This window comes from Bos taurus, chromosome 4 (genome assembly GCF_002263795.3).
Source record: "Bos taurus isolate L1 Dominette 01449 registration number 42190680 breed Hereford chromosome 4, ARS-UCD2.0, whole genome shotgun sequence".
Lineage (NCBI taxonomy): Eukaryota > Metazoa > Chordata > Mammalia > Artiodactyla > Bovidae > Bos > Bos taurus.
This window is the reverse complement of record NC_037331.1, coordinates 106326175-106338496: the sequence shown is the minus strand read 5'-3', so window position 1 is coordinate 106338496 and position 12322 is coordinate 106326175.

The window sequence follows — 12322 nt, the reverse complement described above, 5'->3', positions numbered from 1 at the left end:
GACCCCTTGTCTGCACTCCCCTGAAAATTAGCTTCTGCAGCTTAGAGTTGTGCAAGAGGGATGAGAAATGCTGACCACCTGCTTTTTATGGGAATTTACCATTGCCCTTGACTTGAAGCTGGGGGAAAACAACCAGCTGTACCTGCCTGGAGTGGATTTCCATCACACTGAGTTGGGAGGAGAAGAGGAAGATAGTGGATCATGATTCAAGTGTCACAGACTCTTGCTGTTTTAAGCAAATTTTAGTAGATTTTCTTGATAAATATTTCTTCATTTGTATATGCCTTTAATGTCATTTCCAGAGATATTAAATGTTTTTCAAAAATGATGATTCCCATGAATTATGCTTGTCCAACGAGCCAGTCAGTCTGAGATTCCCTATAAGTCACCGTTGTATTAAAGTCCCTCACTGATAGTTGCAGTATCAGGATCTGCTCTGAGTTTAGTTCTGTTGTTTTTTCTCTCTTGAAAATGGGTTGTTGTTGTTGTGTGTGTGTGTGTGTGTGTGTGTGTGTGTGTGTGTGTTTGAATGAGTCTCAAAAGGTTTTTTAACTTAATTTTTTTAAATTGGAGGATAATTGCCTTACAATATTGTGTTGGTTTCTGCCTTACATTAATATGAATCAGCCACAAGTATACATATGTCCCCTCCCTCTTGAACCTCCCTCCCACCTCCCACCCCATTCCACCCCTCTAGGTTGTCACAGAGTCCTGGTTTGAGCTCCCTGAGTCATACAGCAAATTGCCACTGGCTATCTGTCTTACATCGGAGAAGGCGATGGCACCCTACTCCAGTACTCTTGCCTGGAAAATCCCATGGATGGAGGAGCCTGGTAGGCTGCAGTCCATGGGGTCGCTAAGAGTTGGACACAATTGAGCAACTTCACTTTCACTTTCTACTTTCACGCATTGGAGAAGGAAATGGCAACCCACTCCAGTGTTCTTGCCTGGAGAATCCCAGGGACGGGGGAGCCTGGTGGGCTGCCATCTCTGGGGTCGCACAGAGTCTGACACGACTGAAATGACTTAGTAGCAGCAGCATCTGTCTTACATATGGTAATGTATACGTCTCCATGCTACTCTCTCAATTTGTCCAACCCTCAAGTTTTTAAATTAAATTCTGTACATGGTATATAGAACAGTTGAGACTGAGGTTGATAGCATTTATTCCTCGAAATTGGCAAGCCTTTTTTTTTGGAGGAGGATCCACTTGTAAATTTGAGGGGTCCAGTTAATCTGATGAGGAAGCTGAGCTGGATTGGGGGTATTTTGTTACCTTTAGTGAACTGTGCTGGAGAAGACTCTTGAGAGCCCCTTGGCCTACAAGGAGATCAAACCAGTCAATCCTAAAGGAAATCAACCCTGAATATTTATTGGAAGGACGGATGCTGAAGCTGAAGCTTCAATAAAAGACCCTGATGCTGGGAAAGATTGAGGGCATGAGGAAAAGTAGGAGACAGAGAATGAGATGTTTGGATGGCATGACTGACTCAACGGGCATGAGTTTGAGCAAACTCTGGGAGATAGTGAAGGACAGGGAAGCCTGACATGCTGCAGTCCATGGGGTTGCAAAGAGTCGGACATGACTGAGCAACTGAATAACAAGAACAAATATTTCAGATTTCTTTAGTGGTGGATTGTAGTCTTGACCTTAGCATTTCTAGAAGGGGTATATGCATTATTTGGATTTAACACAAAACAATGATTGCTTTAATACTTTACATTTGTGAAATATTAAAAATCCTCAAGTGTTACCACAGCTCTTTTTGACATTGTTGATATTTTCTTGCTCTGGCCAGATAGATATGTTTGTATGAGCAATAGTTCTGTATACCCTGGTCATTATTCTCAAACAATTGTTGCTGAGGAAGTCTGGTCTTGGTGAAACAATATTTTTATTTTCCTTTCTCTGAAATTTATTTTCTCTTGTTTCCAAGGCCACAGATGTGCTAAGGCTGCTAAGAGAAAAGAGAATAATATACATCAAAGCTGCTGTAAGAACTGTATAACACACATCAGCAGGCACGGCCTGGAGTGAATCTGTTGTTGTCTAGTCACTAAGTCATGTCTGACTCTTTTGCAATCCCGTGGGCTGTAGCCTGCCAGGCTCCTCTGTCCATGGGATTTCCCAGGCAAGAATACTGGAGTGGGTGGCTATTTCCTTCTCCAGGGGATCTTCCTTGCCCAGGGATTGAACCCATGTCTCCTGCACTGGCAGGTGGATTCTTTACCACTGAGTCACAAGGGAATCCCAGGAGTGAATCTAGAGGATGGTGAATCAGGAGATAGTTGGAATGTAAAGTTAAATAAGGGAGAGCTTGTCAATTTGGAGCCACTCATCCATCATACAGGATTAGCACCTTGACAAGTGTCCTGGGAAATGTTTCTGCTATAAGCTATTTCCTGACTCATGGAATTTTGAAAAAAAGTTACAGCCTTCATTAAGTTAATTGGTGTTGTTATTGAGTTGCTAAGTTGTATCCAATTCTGCAACCATATGGACTGCAGCATGCCTGGCTTCAGTGATGTCATCCAACCATCTCATCCTCTGTCATCCCCTTCTCCTCCTGTCTTCAATCTTTCCCAGCCTCAGGGTCTTTTTCAATGAGTTGACTCTTCACATCAGGTGACCAAAGTATTGGAGTGTCAGCTTCAACATCAGTCCTTCCAATGAATATTCAGCGTTGATTTCCTTTAGGATTGACTGGCTTGATCTCCTTGCAGCCCAAGAGACTCTCAAGAGTCTTCTCCAGCACCACAGTTTGAAAGCATCAATTCTTCAGTTCTCAACCTTCTTAATGGTACAACTCTCACATCCATACATGTTTACTGGAAAAACCATGACTTTGACTTTATGGACCTTTGTTGGCAAAGTGATATCTCTGATTTTTAATATGCTGTCTAGGTTTGTCGTAGCTGTTTTTCCAAGGAGCAAATTGTCTTTAATTTTGTGGCTGCAGTCAATGCCCACAGTGATATTGGAGCCCTAATTAAATTAATTAGACATGCCTAAAATTGTCTCATAAGACTCTGAAGGAAGGGAGAAAAGGCATATAAAAGTGGAAATACTACTATGGAGTGCTACATAGGACTGAAAAACCCACCAGCTGACCACATTCTTTGGGAGTGAGGCCTGGTTGGCACTCTGCTAGCAAGTTGATAAAAATGCATGGTCTAGTCAAGGCTATGGTTTTTCCTGTGGTCATGTATGGATGTGAGAGTTGGACTGTGAAGAAGGCCGAGCACCGAAGAATTGATGCTTTTGAACTGTGGTGTTGGAGAAGACTCTTGAGAGTCCCTTGGACTGCAAGGAGATCCAACCAGTCCATTCTGAAGGAGATCAGCCCTGGGATCTCTTTGGAAGGACTGATGCTAAAGCTGAAACTCCAGTACTTTGGCCACCTCATGCGAAGAGTTGACTCATTGGAAAAGACTCTGATGCTGGGAGGGATTGGGGGCAGGAAGAGAAGGGGACGACAGAGGATGAGATGGCTGGATGGCATCACTGACTCAATGGACGTGAGTCTGAGTGAACTCTGGGAGTTGGTGATGGACAGGGAGGCCTGGAGTGCTGTGATTCATGGGGTCGCAGAGAGTCGGATATGACTGAGTGACTGATCTGATCTGAAGGTAAACATCAGCTGAACCTGTTGTGAGGAGATGCTTTTACCAAACTGGGCTTCCTAGTGGCAGTGGGAATGCAAGTAACTGGAATGCAGAGGCCATGGGCAGCACTTAAATTAACTGTCAGCTGCACAGTATGCCTAGGCGCTTTATTAGTCAGCAAAGTTGAAGTGGCAAGCAGGAGGAGCCTGGATTTCATGGACCTCTGGGCACTGCAAGTGGTGTTCATGGGGAAAGAGATAAGAGTAACCAACACAACAAATACCGCCTGGTGTACACAGTTGAAAGAAATCAATAATGAATGAGAAGAAAGCTCAGACCACCAACCCCGGTGAAGTCACGATCCCTTTGATCAGTCTTCAGATTGGAACAAGTCCTCAGATCCAGTAACGTCAAATGTAAGAATCAGAGGTGCCAAAAGTTGGGCCCTGTAATAACACAACAAGTATATCTGGTGGATTTCTCAGATTTGCTCCCAAAACCTGCAACCATTCACTTGAGGAACCATCACTGAGGAAAGGGGAATATTCATATATTTTAAGAGCTGTGGGATAGAATATGTGAGTTGAAGCTCATACTCAGGGATCTAAAACACTGCCTATGCTCCCCTTATTAGGGAAACTTGTGGGAGCTAGGTAATTAATGGAATATGGGACCAGATTCATCTTACAGTGGTTCCACAGGACACGTCCATTTTTAACACTCTTTCTCCTTTTTCTTCTCTTTTCTCTTCTCCATTTTCCCTCTTTCCAGCTTCTCCTTTCCTCCCCTCTTCTACTTCTCCAGATTCCTCTCACCACCCCCACTCCCCGTCTCTTACACATATGCAAGCACACACACACAGTAACAGTGAACACTCATTCTGCAGCAGCCACTGTGCTAGGTACTGAGAAAGAGATGAAATCTAGATTCTTCCATCAGATCACTCATCATGAAGGAAGGGAGAAGGCTGCATTGGTGAGCAGCACATCATTGTAAGTTCCCCCACAGAATCATGCAAAGGGGGTATGGCAGGACAGAGAGGGAAACTCTAACTCAGCCAGGAGGGGATAGATAAGAGGTGCTCTCAGATCAATCATGTCTGGCTTCATATTCTTGAAAGAAAAGTTAACATTATCAGGCAGAAAATGAGGAATACCCTGTGTTCTTAGGGCTTCCCTGGTGGCTCAGACGGTAAAGAATCCGCCTGCAGTGCAGGAGGCTCAGGTTTGATTCCTGGGTTGGGAAAATCCCCTAAAGAAGGGAATGGCAACCCAATCCAGTATTCTTGCCTGGAAATTCTCATGGACAGAGGAGCCTGGCAGGCTACAGTCCATGGGGTCACAAAGAGTTGGACACAACTGAGCAACTAACACCTTTACCTTCACCTTCACCTGTTCCACTCATGTTCCACTAGAACCTAATGGATTTCAAGGTTAATCTCTTGGCATGTATTTCTAATCATGGAAATAGACATTTCACAGAAGACGCAGCTGGTTTTCAACCAACAATAAGAACACTGAAAAAGTCATCTTTAAGTGGGGAATTCTCTCCAGGAACTTGGATTCTAGAAAATAACTGGCTTCTGCCAGATTCTTTTATTTCATTCTCACAGATGAACTACCTTCTTGAGGCCTCCCAGAATATTCTATGATTTGAGCAGAAAACTACTGCTGTTCAAGAAGCTATAAATGCAGAAGAGTAGCCTCCTAGTAGCCCAGATTCTTTCTCCTGAATTCCATCTTGTCTTTGGAAGATGATTAATGGAAAAACATGGAACTTATAACCAAACTCATGCTCAAGTCTTGCTCTACCATCTCTGAGTTGTATGATTCTAGGGCAGTATTCAACCTCTCTCTGAGTATTATGGGGTCAGACTCTTAGACAGTTGGAGACAAATAAAAATTCAATACATGAAGGAATAGGTCTATATCAGATTCTCAGTAATGTCAGAGGTAGAACAGCTGTTTGAGATCATCCACACTTTCCTTGTACATAAATCATTGTCCAAATCTATATGGCTAGTCAGTGTCCCTGATACAAATTAAACCTGGATCTTTGGGCTACAAGGCAGAAGGCAGACTGGGAACAAAAGTTGTGTACTCACTTATTACGCAAGTTCACGGTAAGAAACACTATGAATTGATTAAGTTCCTTAGGGAACCAGTAGAAAACAGGAAAGATTCATGTTCAAATCCTGAAAGGAATTTTCCGGGAAACAGAAGCGAAGCTACAATAAGAAAAAAAGCAAAAGAGATGAATAGTGATAGACGAAGGGGTTGATTGACTACAGACAAGAGTTCAGACTCAGAGTAAGATGACTCTTCTCTCAGATCACAGGCAGACATGATGCGAGCAGGCAGCTGGAGTCCACGGTGCAGAGACGATGTTTACTGGTAAGCCTGGTGACGGCTGTTCTCTTCCTAAGTGTCCTGAGACTTCTTTCTTTATAAGTGAGATGCTCAAGGCCCAAACCATGCTAAAAGGAAAGGGAACCAGACCAAAAATGTTTTCTTTTTTTTAAAGGTTTAATTTTATTTCTTTTTTATTGAGGTATAATCAATATATAGCATTTCACTAGCTTCTGATATACAATATGGTCTTTCCTTGTGGCTCAGCCGGTAAAGAATCTGCCTGCAATGCAGGAGACCTGGGTTCCATCTCTGGGTTGGGAAGATCCCCTGGAGAAGAGAAAGGCTACCCACTCCAGTATTCCGGCCTGGAGAATTCCATGGGCCATATAGACCATGGGGTTGCAAAGAGCTGGACATGACTGAGTGAAGTACAGTATAATGATTTGATATTTGTATATATTGCAAAATGATCACCATAATAAGCTTAGTTAATATCTGCCACCATACATAATTAGGTTTTTTTCTTTTTAAAATTTATTTTAATTGGAAGCTAATTACCATTGTGGTGGTTTTTGCCAAACATTGCCATGAATCAGCCACGTGTGTACATGTGTCCCCCATCCTGAAGCCTCCTGCCACTTCCCTCCCTACCCCATCCCTCAGGGTCATCCCAGTGCACCAGCTTTGAGCACCCTGTCTCATGCATTGAACCTGGACTGGCGATCTATTTCACATATGGTAATATACATGTTTCAGTGCTATTCTTTCAAATCATCCCACCCTCGCCTTCTCCCATAGAGTCTAAAAGTCTGTTCTTTATATCTGTGTCTCTTTTGCTGTCTCGCATATAGGGGTGCTGTTACCATCTTTCTAAATTCCATCTATATGCGTTAATATACTGTATAAGTCAGTAAGAAAAACACCAAAAATGTTTTCTATCATGACTTGGGGACCTCTTAAGGAAGGGAGGTGGTAGTGACGGTGAGCAATGGTTCTAGAACATTGTATGTATGAGAGACAGAGTGTAAGCTGTCTAAATAGACTTCAATGAATTATGGGATGAATTATCCAAATAAACATTTTGAAAGAAGTTGGGGTACAGGAATAATGTATTAGAAGTTTAGAGAAAGTAAAAAAAATTAGAGAAAGGTTATCTATGTCTAATGGCATGATAAATTGACCAATCTCTTACTTATATGTAGATTACAATTATACTTCTTTTTCTTGAGTTAAAGTATTATGTGTGAGTGTAAATTTGAATAGGAAACTGGAGAGTCAAGGAAGAGATCTGATAGTGACTAGATATCATTACTTAAGGCCATGAAATGTGTAGAGTGAACAAATATTATGGCTATGTTTAATGTATAGACTGAGTGGTCAGAAAAATGAAAGTGAAACTGAAAGTTGCTCAGTAGTGTCTGACTCTTTGCCACCCCATGGACTGTAGTCCATGGAATTCTCCAGGCCAGAATACTGGAGTAGGTAGCGGTTCCTTGCTTCCCAACCCAGGGATTAAATCCTGGTCTCCTGCATTGCAGGCGGGTTCTTTACCAGCTGAGCCCCAAGGGAAGCCCAAGAGTACTAGAGTGGGTGCCCGATCCCTTCTCCAGCAGACCTTCCTGACCCAGGAATCAAACCGGGGTCTCTTGTGGACTCTTTGCAGGTGTATTCTTTACCAACTGAGCTGTGAGGGAAGCCCCAGATAAATGAAATACCCATCTATTGAAAAACATTGATGATTTTGCTTTTTAGTATTGTAAACATTTTCTCAATTTGTTGTCATTCAGTCCCTAAGTCATGTACAACTCTTTGCAACCCCGTCAACTTCAGGGGTTCTCAAGTAGGGGATATTAAAATGATCTGCTTTATAATTTTTAGTGTCAAGTGGGGGATTTTCATAATATTTACCATTTCAAAGGGAGTCTCATAACATAAGGGCTGCATCTGCCTTTCCCAAGTCAGCTGTGTGAGCCCAGGTTGTGTATAACCTGCAGACCGATAACAGGCACAGAGCATACACCCTTTTTGTGTGCAAAAAAATGTGTTGTATTCTTTACACAGGTGTGTGACTATGTGGTGCATGAGGAACACATTATGGAATAAATGACAAAGAAAGGCAAGTGGGCTGAGTCTCGATTGTTTAACTAGAACCCAAATGCTGTTAATAATAGTAACCAGAGATGATTTGAGATGTGTTTGGCTTGAAATAGTTTCTGCTTGATTATAGGCATTATTGTTGTTGTTTAAGCTCAACAGTCAGAAAACGAATGGCATCTGGTCCCATCATTTCATGGGAAATAGATGGGGAAACAGTGGAAACAGTGGCAGACTTTATTTTTTTGGGCTCCAAAATCACTGTAGATGGTGATTGCAGCCATGAAATTAAAAGACACTTACTCATTGGAAGGAAAGTTATGACCAACCTAGATAGCATATTGAAAAGCAGAGACATTACTTTGCCAACAAAGGTCCATCTAGTCAAGGCTATGGTTTTCCAGTGGTCATGTATGGATGTGAGAGTTGGACTGTGAAGAAAGCTGAGCGCCAAAGAATTGATGCTTTTGAACTGTGGTGTTGGAGAAGACCCTTGAGAGTCCCTTGGACTGCAGGGAGATCCAACCAGTCTATTCTGAAGGATATCAACCCTGGGTGTTCTTTGGAAGGACTGATGCTAAAGCTGAAACTCCAGTACTTTGGCCACCTCATGCGAAGAGTTGACTCATTGAAAAAGACTCTGATGCTGGGAGGGATTGGGGGCAGGAAGAGAAGGGGACGACAGAGGATGAGATGGCTGGATGGCATCACTGACTCGATGGACGTGAGTCTGAGTGAACTCCAGAAGTTGGTGATGGACAGGGAGGCCTGGCGTGCTGCGATTCACCGGGTCGCAAAGAGTCGGACACGACTGAGCGACTGAACTGAACTGAACTGAATCACTAAGTCAAACCCGACTCTTTGCGACCCCATGGACTGTAGCCTGCCAGGCTCCTCTGTCCATGGGATTCTCCAGGCCAGAATACTGGAGTGGGTTGCTATGCCCTTCTCCAGGGGATCTTACCCACCCAGGGATCAAACCCAGGTCTCCTGCGCTGGCAGGCAGATTCTTTACCATCGAGCCACCTGGGGAGCCCCATATTCATATTTATCTCATTTTGTCCAAGTTAATTAATGTTAATAAACTATTATTGTTACTGTCTACCTTCCGAATTAAGAACCTGAATCTTCAGAGATCGAGTCCAAGTATCACAGGTGTGTACCTTCTCAGAAATGTGTGTACACTCCCACCTAGTGGCGGCTCTAAATAATGCAGCGGCAGTACCGAACTCTCAGACAATCGTCCGCAAAGTGGGGTCCAGGGAAGACATCATAGGGAAAAGCTAGAACCAGAACATATGCTCTTTTTCCGGAGTAGGGAATGGAGTGAAGAAAAGAAAGATAATTTTAGGAACGGTTTTTTGAAAACTTGATAATAAACTATTAGTTATTTCTGACATAAATTAGATTTTCAGAAATTGAGGGAGATTTATGAGCAGAGAGACTGCCTGAGAAGAGTGGTTTATTTCCATGAACAGGAAAACACAATTGAACGACTTTTAGCAGCTGGACTGAACTATGGTTAAGAAAGTAGAATAACTGAAGGAGATTCTGTACTGTTTTGATTCCCTCCAGATGAGCGGAAGAACTAGGGACTCATATCGGTGAAATGGTTACAACTGTTAAACCCCGGGTGCTATGTCTGGGAAAATCAGCTTCTCAGACGCATACTTAACTGGGCTGGTTATAAACATGGGGCTGTGGGGAGTAGACATCAGACTGTTTTTACTGAGCAGGTTGCCCCATGTTAAGAATGAGAAATGTGGAGTTAAAGGGGTTCTGAATTACTTGCCTACACTCCTAAGTACTCAGAGGTCAACGTGGGGTTCAAATTCAGGTCTGTAACACCAGATCCCATTCTCTCCACTACATCATGTTGCTTTTCCTTGAACCATATGCATTTTAATGTTTATTTTAAATTGTATGTCTTTGTTGAATTATCAATAAGCTCAGATGGTATAAAGTTCAAAATGTCTAAAAGTGTAAGAGCAAGTGAAAATCAAATGAAAACAAAAAGGGCAAGTGAAAGCAATCTCTCTCCTACCCCAACCTTCATTTCCTCCTCTCTTGCCAGCCTCCTGTATACCTTTCCAGAGTATTTTATCTACATGTGTAATTAAGAAACAGTAACATCAAAATGATTGAGTCTTCAGTGTTAGAGCAAATTTTATGATTAATGCAGAAAGTCAAGAGGTTAATTAATTTAAGCCTCAAAATCAAAACTCCCTTGCCTACTCCAATAGACATTAGAATTCGATCAAAATTAACTATAGAGTATTTTTAAAATAAAATGTAATTCATCATTTCATTCACTCACTTGAATAGTTTTGATTGACAATTAATGTAAGGTTTTTAAACAATTGCTTAATTTTTCACTAAAGCTTATATACATTCTCAACACCCTCTTGCAAAGCTTCCAAATCACCCAGAGTCTGTATCCCTTCTCTTTCTTTTATTAAAAATGTTCTTATTCTCGAATCCTTTTCTTGGTTATTAGATAGATCCTTATCCAATCAAGTTGATTTTGGCTAAGGACACTCTCATCAAGGAACCTGAGCCCAAAATGAATTTTTTTCTGATTTTATTTCTGGATTATAAGTCAGCTAGCTGGTCATTTCTCCAACCAAATGTCTTAAAGTTTTCAAGATGCTCTAAAACTCTTTCCCCACATGTTGTTTTGTCAGTATGAGTCCAGTTTTCACATGCCAAGTGAATCAGATCCACCACACTCGGCTTTACAGTACATTTTTGCAAGATCTCCCATTTTTAGCTAAGTCACAGCTGAGCTTCACTTTCAGCTAATTAGTACTTGTTCTCAAATCGGGCAGTTCTAACCCAAGCCAGGAGATGAGATGCAATTTACTTCCCCTCTCCTCTCCTAAAATTAACTAAGCTGTAAAATGTGAGATTCCCTTGCTTTTCCCTTTGCGCCAAGGTTTGGTTCCATCAGAAAGAATCCGACAGAACTCAGAATGTTCCAAAGCAAACTTGCCGTTCCAATTTGAGCAACAATGGAGTATTTCTTTTCTAAATCTCAGCTCCTTGGTTGCCAAGCAACCATTAATTTATTGTAACCAGCTAATATTTAACATAATACATGATGATTAACTAGAACAGTATGCTTTTTCATATTCCTGACTGTATACAGCTCCAGCCAGATTGGAATGAGTATGGTTGGTCTTACAGAATCAAAAAATAAACCACAAAGAATTCTTGAGATTAAAAATGAATCCTCCTCATTCTTGTCTGAGCCCTGTTCTTAGAGAACACAGTGTATGTGGGGATTATGCAATCCAATGTCCACAAAATTGAAGGACGCCCTAGTTCTGGAAGACCCTTGTCCCTAAAGAGGAATCACATGGACTATGAATAAGATATAGGACTCCCTTGAGAGGCCCTGACAAGACTTCCATTAACTCGGTTAGGCTGGATCTTTTAATCTATGCTTTTTTTTAATGCAAGGACATTTCAAGGTGTGTGTAGCTGATTTATTAAATTAACTAAACTTAATGGAATAGGAAAAGAAAATGGCTTTATTTTCCCCCCAACATTTATTTCCTTCAGATCTCCCTTCCCTTCTGTGTGACATTTAGGATAGCTTCTGCAATTTTCTAGTCACTTTGCTTATAAAGACAGCTTCATATTGTCCCTGAAGATCCATTATCTGGTGTTAAACCTCGTGTCCCAGTCTGTGTTAGAATTTCAGTGTTGCATCTCATTTAAAGTGTTTCTTCTCCCTTGGTCATGCTTGACCTGTGACTTGAAGCCTTGCAGGTGGAGAGCAGAAACAGTTTGCTCATTCTCTCCTCCTTGCTGATCTACTTCTATTCTCCATCCCTGACCTGAGTCTTCTGATGTCAGGACAGGGAAGAGGTTAGGGGGAAGGGGACTGGAGGTTTTTTTTCACTTGTTTGGAGCTGTTTCTCCTTTCCTAAGCTACTGAAGCTGAAACTCCAATACATTGGCCATTTGATGTGAAGAACTGACTCATTGGAAAAGATCCTGATGCTGGGAAAGATTGAAGGCAGGAGGAGAAGGGGATGACAGAGGATGACAGAGGATGAAATGGCTGGATGGCATCACCGACTGGATGCATCCAATCGGTGAGTAAGCTCCAGGAGTAAGCTCCAGGAGTTGGTGATGGACAGGGAAGCCTGGTGTGCTGCAGTCCATGGGGTTACAAAAAGCCCATGGACATGACTGAGCAACTGAACTGAACTGAAGCTACTAATTCCCTTTGTGGGGTAGGAGTCCAAATAATATGTCTTTCT